Consider the following 18,339-nt stretch of genomic DNA (forward strand, 5'->3'; position numbering starts at 1 on the left):
ACACAAATTCTTCTACTTGCTCGAGACATTCGTTGTTTACATTTATTATGCAGTCAGTAACCTCACTATCCCTTTCAAAAATCACAGGCCGTATATATAATAAATAAATAAATATATGGGTTATTTTACACCAGGACAAATTTGTACCGCCAGGGAGCAAAGAATTAACTGGTCAAAAACGATCGAAGGCATAAAAATTAACATGATTCAATTTTTATAACAAGTTTTTCCAATTTCGAAATAATCATCGAAAGATGGGCATAGATAAAGATAAGCGAGGACTGGTTTCAATAAGACCGAGTACTAGAATGGTATTTTTATGGTATCACTTAATAGCCGATTCCTTCAAGATTTCATATCGGAATCCTGAAAAAGGATACTACTTGGGGAATATGGCATTTTAGTTAGCGATTAATACGTCGCCGTCGCTTTAAATGCGAAGGAAAAAGCTAGCGGGGTATTAGAAAACTTGATATGAGATATGAATCAAGAAAATATATAAATGGAACTACGCAAAAACTTGTATTTAAAAAAAAAACTTGAATCACGTTCTGTTTTATTGATAACGGTCGTAATGGGCGGTAGACTACATTTTATCTAGAGGTGGAGACAATTTCAGGCTTCCTAATATGAGACTGACTGGAACACTCGACAATTTGACAGCGCGTTTGCCTATCATGCAAGAGGTCTCGGGTTCGATTCAATGTATACTGCATTTGGTGAACGAACACCGTGCCCTATGCACCATCTGATGCGGATATTACATCTATTATAATTATAATTTAAAACGTAAGTGCGAATTTTTGTTCAGGTACAGTGCGTTCGAATGTTCAATAACCCTGTTTCTCGATCAGCACAGCTCAAACTATGATTTGCATGCGCCGATATCCCGACCGTGTAGTATCGTTAACTCGAGACAGAATCTGGACTTTTTTGGTGCAAGTCTTTCTAGATTTAAACAATCACTAAAATAGACCAAATCCTGTCTCGAGGTTGGTATTTTTTTTCATCTTTTGTCCTAGCTTTATTTTATTTTTTTTAATCGTACCTGTACACAAAAAATATTAAACGTATTTTGTAACTGAATGGAGTAAATAAGTCCATAAATAAATTAATAAACCCCACGTTAGTGTGTTAGTGCCTGTCGGTGAACCAAATAAGCATACAAATTTCGTTTGTGTTGTTAGTACACACTAGAATGTTCTATTTGAAAACGTTCAGGCACAACACATAAGCGAAGGTTTATTAAAGATTTGAATGGACTGTACATAATGTATCGGCCTGAGTAGTGTGCGTTTTCGATACTTTTACACCCACGCGTAAAGGACTAAAGACTCTGAATCGAATCCGGACTGGTAATTTCCGAATAACTTAGCCGTTACTGCATCGCTAGTGGTTATTTTACGACAAGATGTTTTACAAGTGGCTTCTACTGGCACCGTTGGTAATATTAAGAGCTAAAATAGCCATTAGCCATTGAGTTAGGGCTGCAGTGGGTTCTGGCAGACCCCAGCACACGTGAGAACCGAACATGACTTGTGATTATTTCGTCTCGTGCTGTGACTTGAAATAACATTACTTGCCTCTATTCTAGGGGTTTACCTCTGTAAATTAAACATAATATGAATGCATTGTTTACGAGTATATCGTCGCCGTTCGAGCAAAAGTCACTAACCCAAAAAACATCATTTTGAGAAATCGCAAAGGATGTATTTTATATTGATAATATTTAAGAACTTATCAATTATTAGTTTTTCTTGTGTTGGTAACACTGAATACGCACCTACGTTCGAAGTGAATTCAGATGTTATAAATAGGAGCGCAAATGGCGCCCACGCCTTTTTCTGCAAATTCTCTTACCAATCTAAAGTTCTTTAAATTTAAACTATTGGTCCAGACGAAGTTAACCACCATTTTTTATTATATTATAATTATACCAGTAATTAAGTAAATCGCTGTTAAGTTACAAGTTATAAAATAAAATTTCAAGAATTCGAAACAAAGCTATCGGCGTATTTATTTTTAGCAAAATCATACTGTCCACAATTCCCCATGCAATTAGAATGTTTGGGGACGAAGCAAAAATCTTATTTTTGTGTTTTGGGGGTTTTATGTACACACAACATAATTCATGCGTGTCTTTTCAATAAATTCCTATAGTAACTTTTTCCTTCTGATACATTAAAAAATATCTGGAAGGTTTAATGAGGCAAGGTGGCAAAAATATGGTTAAGTAACTTTTGCTTGTTTATAATTTGGACAATGCAAGCTTTCAGAGTTAGCGAAAGAAAGGAAATATTATAAATAATTATTATAATGTGGTTAATTTTTTTATTTAAAGAAATAATATATTTTAACATGTTTTTTTTAATGTTTTAATATATTATAAAATAAAGTCACATAGCAAAAAAACAAATCATTCTGATTTACGCAACTTTTTTCTAAATTACCTTTTGGTGGCGTTTGCCTCTTAAAAAAATAATTTTAGGCTTTAAAATATTTAACTCAAAACCGGCATTTTTAAGGTTAGCTACTTTTCCCAGAACGGTGACGATATAATCTAAAGCCCTCGTTTACAACTGTTTTTTTTTTTTACTATTTATATTTTTTATAAGTTTTGTATCAAATAATGTAAATAGTATAAATATTTTATATACGGCAAGGCAAGGTTTTGCGTAATTATCTGTTTTATTATGTGTTTATTTTCCACATAGGCACACCACTCAATAAATAAAATCCAATATGCCTGTTTTGTAAGACTGATCACCTTACAGATGATAGAAATACTCTGCATTTGGTTTACCAATGCAGTTCCCTATGCACCTCTGGATGCGGAATGGGGAAAGTGATGGATAATGACGTTTCAAGATTTGATACAGGGGGCGCGATAATGATGGGAAGTTAATAGAGTTATCTTCAATAGTCTATAAAGTAAAATCTAATTTTCCGTACGAAAATTAGAAGTATCTTCGTCGGAAACCTGTAGTTTGATATGTTTAATTTTTTTTTCACGAATCCTCAATTTTTTATACAGAAAACCCTATTAAACTTTATAGACAATTGAAGATAACTGCTATTTTTTCATTGTAATGCTTGCCCAGTTCAGAAAATCTAAAAAAAATGTTTTTTGTAATTTAGTTTATATTGAGTTTATATTTTAGTATGAACCATTAAATTAAAAAAATCATATCATTTCATGTTATTGTATAGTCAACCCTCCTATAGCGCGATTAGTTTGTACCTCGTTATATGGCAACCGCGCTATAAGAAACCCTAAATTGGTACTAATCAGATTATTCGTACAGCGTTATATAGAAACCACGTTAAGCTCATTTCAGAAATAATGAAATTGTACATAAATTATACATATTTGTTTTATATTACATACATACAATGAATCGTTGAAATTCTACATATTTAAGTGTAGGTTTATTAAATATGATACATATTTCATAATTATAATAAAATGATAAACAACATACAAAAATTATTTCTAACAAAAAAACTCAATTTAATATTTATTAGATGCTTTTCATTCATCATCACTGTCATATAGTATATTTTAGGCCTGACCCAATGGGCCGAAAATCCTATTCACATTAGAAATTTTAATCTCGGTTCTCTGGCAAAACTTGTTTATATGAAGCTATAGATAAACTTTTAAAGTAATTTATGTTGTTAGAATGTTGTCTTGTACGCAAAACGTGTTATATGGAAACCGCGTTATGGGAGGGTCGTTCGCAACTTTCGCATCAAGTTATATGGAAACCGCGTTATATAAGGGTTAACAGTTTGACAAAAATATTGTAAGACAGTAAAAAAAATACTAATATTAGCGAATACAATTACAGCAAAGTACCAACTCGTACCCATACTAAAATCAGTATAAAAACAAACTAAAAATGTTGGATGATACGTGATAACACATTTTTTAATAAACATTCGATGTCATCTTGTCAGAAATCGAACTCGGAACAAAATGCACTGTCGCCGAATGCGCCGAAAGAAAGAAACTCCTCTAGTAATCTAATAAAAATAAAATGCTATGCGTCGTTCCACGATCTTATCAATATCTGGTAAATACAGGAAGTCATACTGAACCATTAAGTTGAATCTGCGTGCGTTAATGCCGTCCTAATAATAATGGTGATTATCTAAAGCAATCAGCACTCCCTAACGAGGGTATCCCGTCCTGCTAACGTTCGTATAATTGCCGATCTACAATAGCCGGCCAAAGTTACAAGTATATTTACGAGCGAAACGTCGAACGAGTAAAAAAATAACTGCCACTGAACCCATAACACCCTCTACGTACGTTTGACTTGCGTCTCAGCAAAACTAATTACAGGGAGCTTACAGCTTCGAAGATTAGAAGTTAAGTAATTGAAATATCTTTAAATTGGTGGGTTAAAATACTATAAGGGTTTGTATTTGTACTATACTTCTCTTTTTTATGCTTTTATTTATTATATGTATGTACTATTTATAAAATATACGCATGTTTAACTTACGTCTCAGCAAAACTAATTACAGGGAGTTAACAGCTTCGAAGATTAGAAGTTAAGTAATTGAAATATCTTTAACTTGGTGTGTTAAAATACTATAAGGGTTTGTATTTGTACTATACTTCTCTTTTTATGCTTTTATTTGTTATATGTATGTACTATTTATAAATATACGCATGTTTAACTTACGTCTCAGCAAAACTAAATACAGGGAGCTTACAGCTTCGAAGATTAGAAGTTAAGTAATTGAAAAATCTATCGTTTAACGTGATGTGTTGAAATTATAAGGGTTTGTATGTGTACTTTATTTCTCTTTGTTATGCTTTTATTTGTTACATGTATGAACTATTTATGAAATAATTGATAATTATGAGAACTCGATTACATATACTATTAATAAAAAACATTACTTTTATATTTTTATAACTGTTACACGTTCTTCAATTACTAAGGACAAAAAAACACTCCCACAAAAAAAAACCGGGTACCAGGAAAACATAAGCATTGAAAGGAAGTCTTAGTATCTATCAGTCGTTTGATCACAGAAAGATCACGGATTTCCCGGTAAGATAATTATCCAGGTATAAAGAAAATATAGATGCACAACTAGGCTAAAACAGTAAGTGGGTACCTTAAATCATTATTTTTAATTTTATAAAAGTAAGTTGATCAGATTTTTCTTCGTACCAGGAAAACATAAATATGTACATGTTTCGCAAACTTTGGTTAGCTTTCTCTAAGTCATTCGATCCCAGAGATATCGCGGATTCCCGGTAAGATATCCGGGTAGCAGGAGAGTATAGGAGCGCAGGTATGCAAAAACAGTATCCGCCTGACAGGTGTAAAGTTCGCGGCGCATTAAGACTAATGGCGGTTATTTATCTCCCGCACTCGGCCCGCGGAGGTGTTAACTCCCGGATTGATGCGGCGAAGGACTTAATACGATTTATCTGTTTTAAGCGGGAAAATAATGACCGCACGTGTGAATGTTGAGCAGGTACCATTGAATGCCGACGAGATAGGTCCCCATGGAAATGCGAATTTCAGATCTGCTACAGATCAAATACTCGGATTAAAAATCTGAATTCATACAAATAAAAAAAGCTAAAACACAAATACAATAGACAAAAAGCAAAACATTTACTTAAAAAAATATTCAGTGTTATGATTTTTTAAATCTTTATATATAATACAATATTATTTTATACAATAAAATGCAAATTATTTAAAAATATTCCCGATCTAAAACTGATCGAATTTGCCTAGTATAAACAAAAAATCAGGGTTTTCTTGTCAATAATCTAAAATTGAGAAGCTACCCCAATGTTAAAAAAGGAAGACATCAGAAGTCCAATCGAACTTATGCAGACATTTTATAATGCATTTAATCGAGTCGTTTATTTGATTCGTCATGAATTAAGTTGGTTTTACAAATGAGGTTTAGTCCTTCGGGAAATTGAATGAAAAAAAAAATCTTGGGCGCAGTGAAAATTAGAGCATTGTACTGCGCAGTTTCTTGAAAATGTATGAAAAAAAAAACCTACTTCTTTGAAAGACGTCACTAGTTCATCCAAATCAACTAATGCTAGTGTTGTGATTTATTTCCGGCTAACGGGAAGCCAATTCATCAATCGGCAGAACTCACCGAAGAGAACTTGTAACGTCACACGCGGAATATTTCAAAATTACAATACTTTAAAAAGTCATAGCGCTGATAATTTTGGCTAGTTTGTGATAGTCTATTACAATATTTTTATTTTTTTAAAACACTGAACTCCCTCATTCACCCCACTATTTGTGAATAAATTATTCGTTCCTCTAATATAAATTAACTGACCACTGACAAAAGAAAAAAAGCCTCATACTTTGATCACATATTTCGCAAGGAGAAGTATTCCCTCCAACTTATTGCGAGAGGAAAGATAGAAGGCAGGCCCAGAAACGCGATTCTGTATCTATGTTCCTTAACTTAAGGCTACTATTGAGGATCAAATCCTTAGTTTAGGATGTTTGCGATTCTCGATCAAAAATTTGACAGATGAATTCTTTCCGCGAAGGCGAAAGTCCTTAAAAATTTCCTTAACTTAAGGCGGCGATTTTACCCGACGCTAACGCTAAGAATGAGGAATTGCAGCCCAACCCGGAATTAAATTTTAAAAATGTTTTCGTGTACACGTGAATATTAAAAAATTTTGGAGTAGGATGAATATCTCAAAAACGCACGCAAAAATAAATAAAGAATGTCAAAAATAGTATTCATTTTCAAATCGTAAATAATGACGTCACTCCTTATATCTACGTGTAGTATTTCCGGTTTCCGCTTTAAAGCCCCCGCACCTTGTAAGGAACGTTTTGACCATAGAAAAAAAAGAGTTAATTTGTGATTGAAAAGTTTTGACATTTCAACAGCGTTGCCAGCTACGTTCGTAAAAACAACCATAACATAGAAATGAGCAAATTACGATCAACTAAATGAAGTAATCAAAGCAATATTCCATAGATTCTTGTCAGTTTTGTTATTGGCTGGGGAAATACAACTTACCGCGGTCAGTGAAAGTAAGAACGCCAACCGTTTCATGACGTTACTACTGAAAAGTGACACACTGATTACAGTCATTTGGCGCGGCATTTGATAAATGTAACTTTAAAAAATCATATCTTTGTAAATAACGCACAAAAAAAAAAAATTTATTTTTTGCTTAGTTAAATAGTACGCTAATAGAAAAAAATTGGATTTCCTCATATTGTACAATTTTGTTTTTAACAGAAATGTATTCTGAATACACAGTTTATTTCGCATGTAAACGTAAGTAAACATTGTTTGATACTTTATTCTGTACTTTATTTACTATAAATTACCATCTACGTAAAATAATTACTATGTTTTTGTCAAACTTTGTATTTCAAATGTTAATAAAAGTACCCTTGTAATACCTAATAAAATTGATTTATTGTAGATGCTTACTATACATCGAGTTTACTTAATGATTGCTTAAGTACTCATATGATTTTTTCCTATCAAATATTTTTTATTAAAGTAATTAACCTATAATTGTATGCCAACCACATCGCAGTTTGCAAACAATTATAGGTTTTGGACATACGGCAGTGTCATGTTATTATTAACAATGCATTGTTCTTTCATTCTAGGATTATTTCATTCTAATAATGGCTGCAGGATATTTAACCTGGGATATAGTGGAGGCAGAGGAAACAAATTCTATTAGGCTCCATTATAGGCTGTTAAGAGATAGCGAGCTGGAGGAACAACAGTTCAGTTTTGACTTTTGACCGTTTATTGCTTACTTCTATGGCTAAAAAATAAAACCATAGACAATTAACGCGGTATTACCAGTAGACAAATAAAAGGTTAAGGATTTATCTTTACCACAAATTGTAAGGATCTTTCCTTATCAACAATAGATCGATAATCATAAAATTTTGAAGGATATCTTTCGCAGGGGATAAAATCCCTACTTAAGGATTCCTTAAAAACGGTAAGGAAAGTTACGGAATCGCGGTTCAGAATTGTGACGAGTTAAGGATGATGGTCGCCAACCTCCGGTAGAAGCGGCAAAGGAAGAAATAAGTCTAAATTGAAGCAGTTTTGAGTCCCGAGTTTATTTGAGTCAGATTATTCCAAAGCAGAGTCCAAAGCGTATTTGTATTTGAGTGATTTCGTAAGTCAAATGTTCATAACGAACCGTGCTTGAAGATTGTACATAAGACATTGCGTAGGGATTTTGCCGGAGACCCGAGCAAACCCATCACAGTGATGTATTATACGCGGCTGTTCGCTTCTCATCTCGAATATTCTAGATCCCTATCCCCCCCCCCACCCATTTACATATCACCTTACTCTGAAAAGGTAATAAGAAACAACAATAGGGTATTTTCAATTTTTTTTAGGTTATTTTCTTAAATAAGCAAAGAAATCCGTGCGATGCCGGATAAATTTTCTACGAAGATTTAAATATGCATATTTTGAATTGCCTGAAAACGAGACGTTTTGCGACCTGTGGGACAAACGGCACGCATAATCATTATACCGCGCGCAACACAAATTCACACATAAATTATATTGTTGAAAAGGCTTACCAAATGCTGGGCTTCATTTTAAGAATTTCCAAACCCTTTAAAAAACCAAATACATTGATGACTTTATACAACACTTTTGTACGCAGTTACTTGGAGTTTGCATCCGTTGTGTGGAGCCCACAATACATAACAAAAGTACATAAGGATTGAAAATGTTTAACGATTTTTTTTTTAATACCTAGATTATAAAAACAATACAACGCTTTGCACTTACAGCCAATTTGCTAAACAAAATGGATTTTTTACCCATGAAAATAGACGCACTGTATCTGAATTATGATATTTATATAAATTATAATAAAGTAGACTCTTTTAACCTACTCTCCAAAATTAATCTTAATGTCCCCTTTCGCGTGACAAGAAATAAATATTTATTCCATCTGCCAATCTGTAGCACTAACTATGCACAACACTCTTTCCTCTATCGTTCTTGCGCAAACTATAATGTTTTTTTTTCATCTATTGATATATTTAACATGCCCCTTAATTTATTCAAAAATAATCACAGCCAAAATGAATGAGTCTTATTTTTTTTAAATTATTTACAAATAAATTAAGCACATTCATTCTGGGTGCGATACGCTCTCACTTGCTATTAAATTATGCTCACGCTTACACACACCTGAACACTTACTCCCACACAAATACACACAAACACACCCTTTTGTTGTAACACAATTTAATATGTATGATTTTTATTTAGAAACTTCGCTGGTCTGTCTTTAAACCGTATCTATTTTATGTTATTATATCAATGTTGACTGTTTGTTTCTGTAAAATAAATAAATAAAATAACAATTATTGAACATGCTAATCATAATGAAACTAGCTAAAAACAAATTAAAAACTTGACTAAATTTTTTTTTAGCCTCGTGGTCAATTAGTCAGAGCGTTTGCACCGGGTTAAATTTCAGACATGTTTGACATGAAATTTATTTCATTTATAAGGGAACAATAAGAGATAGCAAAATAAATTGTTTTAATTCAATTACATATTTAAAAGCTTCAATAAAATTTATTTATCTATATAATCAGTATGTAAAGCGCCCTTGTATAATATAAAAAATGGAAAATTAATAAAAAGTACATAAATGAAAGCGTAGTAAAAAATTACATTATGGTTACTTATTTTTTAAAAAAGGTGTTCTTACACAAAAATGTTTCATAGTCCTAGCACTGGCACCTGAAGTGAAAGACTGATCATCTTACCTTCATTCAACAAAAATGATCAAGCTACCGATGCAGTGTCTTATATATATATTTAGTTGGATAATTTATATAGCGGCGCCATTTTTGTGAAAATCACCTCACGATACGAGTACACCGTTAGGTTTGGGAAGGACTAACACTTAAAAAGAAAATATAACACTTTCAAATTAAGGTAACGATATTCGTAGCATGAATCTTTCTCCTTACTACTTCATGGCTCATGGTATTCGATGTACGCCTGCCACTAATGAATGATTTCATATTCAAGATAGATAGGTATCACAACCGAGACTGAGAAGGGAATATGGATGTAGAGGCATTTAGAAGCCCGGGTACTATTCTGAATCTTCTCGCGGGGGTAGAGAAGAAATTTGGGGATTTTATTTTATTGCATGCGACTACACTTAGCTTCATATATGGCTACGCTGATAATTACACGTCAAATAAATACTAGTATGATGATTTCGATTTAGAATATTATTGCGACCTTAAGTACGTGGTAACAATAAGCGTATTGTGGCGCGGACGCCGCGCGCGTTTTAAGATCTGACTACTTGGTTTAAGAGGAAGACAAGCCAATTTGATCTTGACGCGCGCGACACAACGTTTTTATGCTACTTGTGTAGATTTGAAAATAAATGTGACCAAATGTGTATAAATAAATGTGACCTAAATCATCATCATTCCCTTTCTACGCCTAATGGTGCATAGGGCACTGCATTGCACACCAATCGCAGCGTACTTTGGTCATTTTTGTTACATGAAGGTAAGATGATAGTCTTACGCTTCAGGTACCAGTCCAGGGACTATGAAATATTCTAGAGTGAAAACACCCTTTTATATAAATATTTCATATCAACCATGTCGGGAATAGAACCCGAGACCTCTTGCATGGAACACTGGTCTGAAGCAGTATTTTGCCGAAAGCGCGTTGAAATAAATGACTCCCATATTTAAACGGGTAAATTAATTATTTAACAAAGTACTATGTAATCTCTGACTAATTCACATGTGTTCACGCCCGGATATTATTTCTAAATCGATTGCACATCAACGAAGAATATATTATCATTACACGCCTCATATATTACTGAAAAGTAACCCTATCAGACGCAAACCGAACAACAAACCGAATATTAAGAGCGTTGGAAAAATACGTTTTATTTCAGAGTACATGACAAGGAATACCAAGTTCTCTATTGCTCACTTGTTCGTCCTCTTCTAGAATATCCCTCCATTATCTGAGCTCCTTATAATATGTAGGCCAGATAAATAATTCGAGGCGTGTTCAGAAAATAACGGGAATTTTTTAATTTCGCGGGTTCGGAGAGTCTGATTGTCAATTCATTTTTTTATTATGTTGGTACACATGCCCCTGAAGTATGCTAAAATTTTCAGCCGCAAAGGTAAGACGTGTTTTTATGAGCTCGGCGATTTTCGTTTGTTAAATAAACGGATCAAAGAATTCGTATCAAATTTTGTGTAAAAAATAAAATAAATAGTAACAAAGTGTGTGAAATGTTACCAAAAGCCTATGGTGGGTCTGCTATGTAGTAGTATAAGCGTTTCCAAGATGGCCGTAAAGACGTTGAAGATGTCGAACGGCCCGGACGCCCCAGCACATCCACAACCGATGAAAACGTAAAAAAGGTTAATGAAATTGTTATGAACGATCGCCGAATCACAATCAAAGAAGTCACTGATGATGTTGGCATATCGATTGGCTCATGCCATGAAAAATTACAGGTAGAATCTAGATTACAACATATCCTGCAGCTACAGAGCGCATGAACAGTTAGAAATCTAGACCCTATTTATAGTTAAAGATTGTGTTAGAAATAATTTTATAGTGAATTTAATTTACATAATATGAAAGCTAATATTATTCAATTTTTCCATCTGTTAACTTTTGTAAAGTAAAGATTCATTTTTTTAGATCTAAATAACTACCTAGGGAAGAAATCCTGCATATCTACAAACATTTGGACATACTCAAAGCACTGTTGATTAAACTAACCGGTATAAGAAGTATAAAAATTGAACAATTGTTTTCAGGCGTTGCTTAGTGGGTGAAATTGTTCAGCCGGATAAATCTCACCCACAGATAAAGGTTTTTCAGCTCTTTTACTTCGTCTCTTTACTAAAGTCAACAGATTGAAGAGTTTAAGAAATGTGGATGTTTAAACATAAGCAGAATGGTGAATGTTACACAGTGTGTAAAGTGGCCACTAAAACCAGTAAATGCCTAGACTTCTAAATTACCTTCTCAAAAATGTTTTCCCTCTCTACTGCGACAATTTTAGATATTCAACTCGACACAAATGGGTTAATTTACCTCATCAACTCCGAGCTGCAAGTTTTTTATTTTACGGTGGTTATTGGTAACAGTGAAGGCACGCATAATTAATAACACGAAAACCAATCACATGCCACGGACTAAAGCGACGAAATCTCCGATCTATTATTTCAATTTTATTTATTTATTCATATATATGTACATTACAAAATGGAATATCTTCATTCATACATATAGAAATAATTCAAATGATTAGGTAAAATTAGGTATATATAAAAAAAACACATAATTATACATAATATTTAGAGAATAATATGTTAAAAAAGTAAGAGAATCTTGTAACGAAAAACTCCCTCAGAGACGTGAAAAATGACAATGTCCAATGTGATATTGTTCAACATAGAGATAGCCCTTCCAACAGGCATAACCATTGGCAGGTTGGTCCTGTATATTGGAATGTGAAACAGCCTATGCTGACGCTGCCTAAGGTAATTATCCGGAACATAAAAGCTAATGCCCCGCATAATTTCAGGGTTGTCAATAGTACCGCGCAACAATCGAAAGAAGTTCGTTGTTAAATACACATTCCTTCTAGTCTTCAAACCGCTGTAACCGAGCATACCCTGGAGGAACTCAGTGGGATAAAGCTATGGATAATATCCGCACTCCCTCGTGTAGAGAAACCGAAGAGATTTCTTCTGAACCCTCTCCACCATAAGAGAGTACTTCGACTCACACGGTCCCCAAATCATCGAGCCACTCTCGAGTCTACTTCGCACCAACGAGTTATAAAGAATTCTCAGTACTCGTGTACTACCAAAAACCCTGGTTATACGCAAGACGAATCCTAACATCTTCAACGAACTACTACAAACTGTTTCGATCTGATCATGAAATGTCAGGGCACTCACAAAAGTGATGCCTAGATCTTTAACCTTCGCAATCCGCATAAGATTCTGGTCATTCATTCTACAGCGGAAGAAAAGCGTTTTGTGGGCCCTGGTGAAAGACATAACTGAGCATTTTGAAATATTGAACAATAATTTATTTCGTCTTCCCCATTAAGATACGTTTATTATATCCGCCTGGAGAGTACGAAAATCATCCAAAGTTTTAACCCTCAAAAATAGCTTCGAGTCATCTGCGAATAATAATTATTTACTTTCAGTTTAGTTGGTAGCGGGCTAAACTTATAACTTCTGATCCAGATGGAACGCGATTCTAACCAGACTCACTCACACTTTTAATGCAAATGAAAAATTACCATTCAACAGCATAAAAAGCGAAAATTTGAGCCATTTGCGAAACATTATCGACATTTTGTATTCTTTACGTATTTTCTTTATTTGGATCGAAATTATTCGAATAAAAATAGCAACAACGCTACCTTGTTTGTCTACGTTTGTGTAAAAATAACAATACGTGTATTCAACATAAACATTCGCGTTATTTTCGCAAAACGTCATGTTTCCTATATTTCGCGTAAAATACTGTTTTTTTTTATTGCGATCGCGAAACTTGCACCTAATATGTAATAGAATAAAAAAACTAAAACCTTCCCCGTGAGCTCAAATTTTAAAAACAGAAAATGCCTGTCCTTCTGTCATTAAAATTTGATCTAAACGGTATGCAAGGGCGTAAAATGTGCGTGAAATGTCTTTTAAGACGTAATTATTGCTAGTGCATTATAATAATACATTGTAGTGATAGTGAATTAAAAGCTCGACGTTCAGTTTACACTACTGAACAGAGAAGATTTTCTCAGCGTGGGGGTACATTATGGCTTATCAGAAAAAGCGTTCACCGGAACCGAGGAATTTCTTTATCGCGACAAAATCTATGGTGTTCGAGGTACAAATATCCCGCGCTAATCCGAAAGGCGGGAAACCGCCGGCCGCCATCTTATCCGCGATCTGGCGGGCTCGCCACTCGCCAGTCCTACCAAATATGAGCACAGCGGGCGCGAATTATTCTGTAGCCCGTCATGGCGCGTAATTTATTGCGCTTAATCCTCAAAACGGACGCCGGTACAATGCGGGCTAATTCATGGAGGTGTCGCACTGTCCGGCACAAAGAAAGTGTGCGCGTAAGCCGTAAGCTCTACACAAGTAAGTCGGTAAGTTGGCTCGCCGGCAATCATCGAGAAATATGGCGACATTGAAAGGAAAAATAGATGATATCGAACCTTAAGGATTTGTTCAGACGCGGCTATTACCGCGCGGTTCAACCGAGCAGTGGCGCGGATCTTATTTCTGAGGCATGTTTACACCGCTTACACGTGCAGACGCGGCGAGAAACATGATCAGCTGTTTGGCGAAACTAGCACATTTATCGCATTTTTTCTCTTCTTGTTTAACTCTTAAAAGACTGTGGTAAATAATCCCTTTGCGCGCGGTGATGTAACATCGTGTTACCACTAGTAAAAGACGGAATATTCTTAAGTTCAGACATTTGAAAAAAATGGAAAACATGGAGACTACTGTTTAATAACTCCTTTTCCATAATTTATGGGAATAAACATATAATTTAATCCTGTTATAACAAAATAAATTGAAAATCACAAATACGCCGCTCATGTTACGCGCGTGCGTCCCCCATCATTGTCATTAACCGACTGAAGACTAAATCTGTTTTAGATGACACCCACCGCAGAACAGCGTCTCAGTCTTCCTAGTTATGACATCTATCTTCGTGCTCTGTCTTGTATAAGGTATCTGTATATATGTGTTGCTGAATTAGCGGACATTCATGCTTCGCGTAGCAAGGTTAAATATTTTTTGTATTTACATATAGCATAGTGATACAAATTTTACTTTCCAAATCGGGTGTGAAAACGCCCATTTGAAGATTACAAAAAATACGAATTCATCATTTTAAAAAATAAGAGAGATATATCAAATCTTGTGTCCTATGTCGACTAGTGTGACATCACAGCCACACAAGAGTTAACAAGTTGTTAGCGAATTTTGTATATATTTTATTGTTGAATAACATCGAGGGGATCCTGAGGGGTGGGAACAACGTGTTAGCCTCTGTCCCAGCGTTGCCACCCTACGTCAAGCAAAAATCGGTAGATTCAGAAAAATAAACCGGAAAATTCATCATCAACCCAAGTGTCGTGGACTAGGAGGGAAGATGGTCAACATTGGCAACCCTTAGATTCATTATTCGGCGGCCAGCAGGCTTATTCTGACACATTTTCGTTTCGTAAAGTCGTTCGTTCGCCATATATCCATCTCATTCTAACGCAATCAAAACTATATGTCGCTCTCGTTCCCTTTTCTACGACACGAATGAATTAACGAAACGAATTAGCTACAGTATAAGGCCGCTGAATCAGCCTTTAAAGATACTAAGGTGGAAAATTCCTGTCATTCTCACCTTGTGTTTACTGCTACTCGTGTCGCCATTTTTTGTATTAGTTTACCCACTTTCTATCATAATTATCCATAGAAATTTTCCACCTCAATGTATCCTTTGAAGGATGATTTCAGCGAATAATAGCCTATTAAATACAATTTTTTTATATTATTTCAAAAGCTTAGAGACTAGCGCAGTTTTTAATGTTAATCAGAATGCCTTTTTAGATTTTTAAGTTGAAAGTTCAAGTCTGGCTCGCTCGAACTTAAATTCTGCATTTTAGGTCAAAACTTTTGTAGCTTTCATTAATATTACGAAGCTGATTTTTTTATGAGAGAAAGTACGATTTTAAAAATATCAGTTACAAAAAATCTTGAAAAAAACCTAGAGTTAAAAAAAAATTAAAAACCGATCCGGTCGAAAATTTTCAAAAACCCATTAATAAAATCATAACTCTAAAACTACGCAAAACCGCGGAACATATATGCGGTGATTCGGATACACCTCAATATGAGGCACCTACATTTTACCTTTGAATTTTCCGGCCACTCTGTATATTATGTGTTCCGTTAAAAACATGGGGTACCAATTTATACATTTTATATTTTGAAATTCTTCGTTCTTTGTATAATACTGCTATTAGCTTTGGAACTATATTGTGAAAAAATATTTTGGATTACTAATGATCTTTTATACGTATTTTTCATAGATAAATTATTATCTTTTTAAAGTGGTTAATTTTTGTGTTTGCTTTATTGATGTTATACATTTAAATAAACCTATTTTTCCGAATTCCCAAATCACTTAATCAATTTTAATCATGCCTTTAATAGATACGCAGAAAGGAGGACAATAGATCCTGTAAACTGCATACCTTAATAAAACAGGGACCCTTCGAGTTCGAGTAGCGTCTATCATCTTGTTAACCTTAATTATAAGTTAAGGAATGCTATCTTTGCTTAGTTTTTTATCGTTTACTTTTTGTGCTGTTTCATGTTCACTTAATTGCCATACTTACTAAAACATTTAAGTTTGTAAGTGAAAATTCTTGATGGAAGTTCATTGTAATTTATTTTATAAATAAAAGACGAGTGATACTTTAATCCACAAATTTGGAATATCCAGTGACCGGTTTCATCGCTTTCGCGACATCTTCGAGACTGGTACTTACTTACTAGTTCTTTGCTCGATGTATTATTATTGTGTTTTTTTTAAATATTTTTATTGTTAACTTTTTAAAATAATTTGTATGCTGTTGGAATTCCACTTGTCAATGCGTTTCAAAGCTACAAGGCTTTTCGTGATGTTAGCTATCATATTATAATTATCATATTTTGTAAATGTTATCAACTATCAAATATCTCAATTTAGTAAATGGGGTCTAGAATTTACAACGGAGTTCTAGTGCCAACTCTAATGTATGGGAGCGAAGTATGGAATTGGAAAAATAATTATGAAAGTAGGTTGAATGCTGTCGAAATGCGATCCCTCAGGCGAATGTGTGGTAAAACGATGTATGATAGGTGCACAAATGTCGAGATCCGTGAAGTGTGTAAGGCTGAGACATGCATTATTGACAGAATCAAGAAAGGGGTGCTGCGTTGGTTTGTACATGTAGAGCGAATGGACAGCGAAAGAATGGCTAAAAGGATCTACAATGCAAATGTTGATGGATGCAGAAAACGAGGAAGACCGAGAAAGACATGGCACAATCAAGTCCATCAAATACTTGAAGATGGACATGTCAAAAGTAGGAATAATCGGCGTGCGTGCATGAGAAGATGTATGAATGTAGAGGAAGCGAGGTATGTATGCCAAGATAGTGTTATGGCGTTCTATTCTCTCTGCCTACCCCTACGGGGAAACGGCGTGATGGTTTGTTTGTTTGTGTTTGGGTCTAGAATTTCAACCGTCCATGCGCTCAGTAGCTGCAAGACTTGTTGTTATCTTACTTCTATTATTATAAATTTGCTTTTTATTTCGTTTTGGAAATATCACTTAAACTTTAAACTTCACTGTTAAATAAAAAAAAATAAAAAAATGTAAATAGTGGCTAGATTTCTTACTGTCCATGCGCTCTGTAGCTGCAAGACGTGCTGTTATTTAGCTCCTATATATTATAATTGTTATATATTATAATTGTTATATATCATAATTGGAGATGAGGAACTAGAATCCCAACCGTCCATGCGCTCTGTAGCTGCAAGACGTGCTGGGATATTTATTTATTGTACAGCGCCCTTGAGGTGATTTTCACAAAAATGGCGCTATATAAATTATCCAAACATATATATATATATATATATACGCGAGTTAAAATCTTAGAAACAAAATATCAAGAATTAAAAATAAATAATATGAAAATATTTCACATTAAGAAGACTTTAAAAAATAATGTTCCTTTGATCAATAATCAAAGAACCTTTTAATATAGCCCATTATATGATGTCCCATTGTTATGGTCACCCTATACCTATTAAACTCACGCCCCTCCCTCTTTTTTCAACTACTTCTTCCACAACATCAAACATTTTCACATCCTAATCAGTACATGTAAGGTTGACTACTAAAAGCATGTGGTTTCAAATCGACATGTTGGTTTAATTGGTGTCCTGACAAAGAGACAGGTACGTCTCGAAACCGGTAGACATAGAAAAGTCAGTAAGTGATTACATACAATATTTAAAAACGTTTAGTAAAATAATTATTTAATAATTTTAAGAAAAAAAATTGTAACATTTTACTAGCAGTGTTCATATGAATTACTCTGCAGTCATCTGCACTGATAAGTGCATCAACCGAATAAAGAAATATAGATGCCCAAACAGGCAGAATGGTGAATGTTGCACAGTGTTTAAAGATCACATAAAC

The 18,339-nt window shown here is 34.2% G+C and overlaps 1 protein-coding gene across 5 annotated transcripts in view; it reads right to left on the reverse strand.

Annotated features, from left to right (window-relative positions):
* The window catches only part of LOC148279127 (poly(A)-specific ribonuclease PARN-like), a 116,041-nt gene that overhangs the window by 76,556 nt on the left and 21,146 nt on the right, over positions 1-18,339 (reverse strand). The gene's annotated exons all lie outside the window — the stretch shown is intronic.

The sequence above is a fragment of the Micrasema longulum genome, unplaced genomic scaffold, assembly GCF_059751315.1.
Source record: "Micrasema longulum isolate JH-2025_06_02 unplaced genomic scaffold, ASM5975131v1 h1tg000755l, whole genome shotgun sequence".
Classification (NCBI taxonomy): domain Eukaryota; kingdom Metazoa; phylum Arthropoda; class Insecta; order Trichoptera; family Brachycentridae; genus Micrasema; species Micrasema longulum.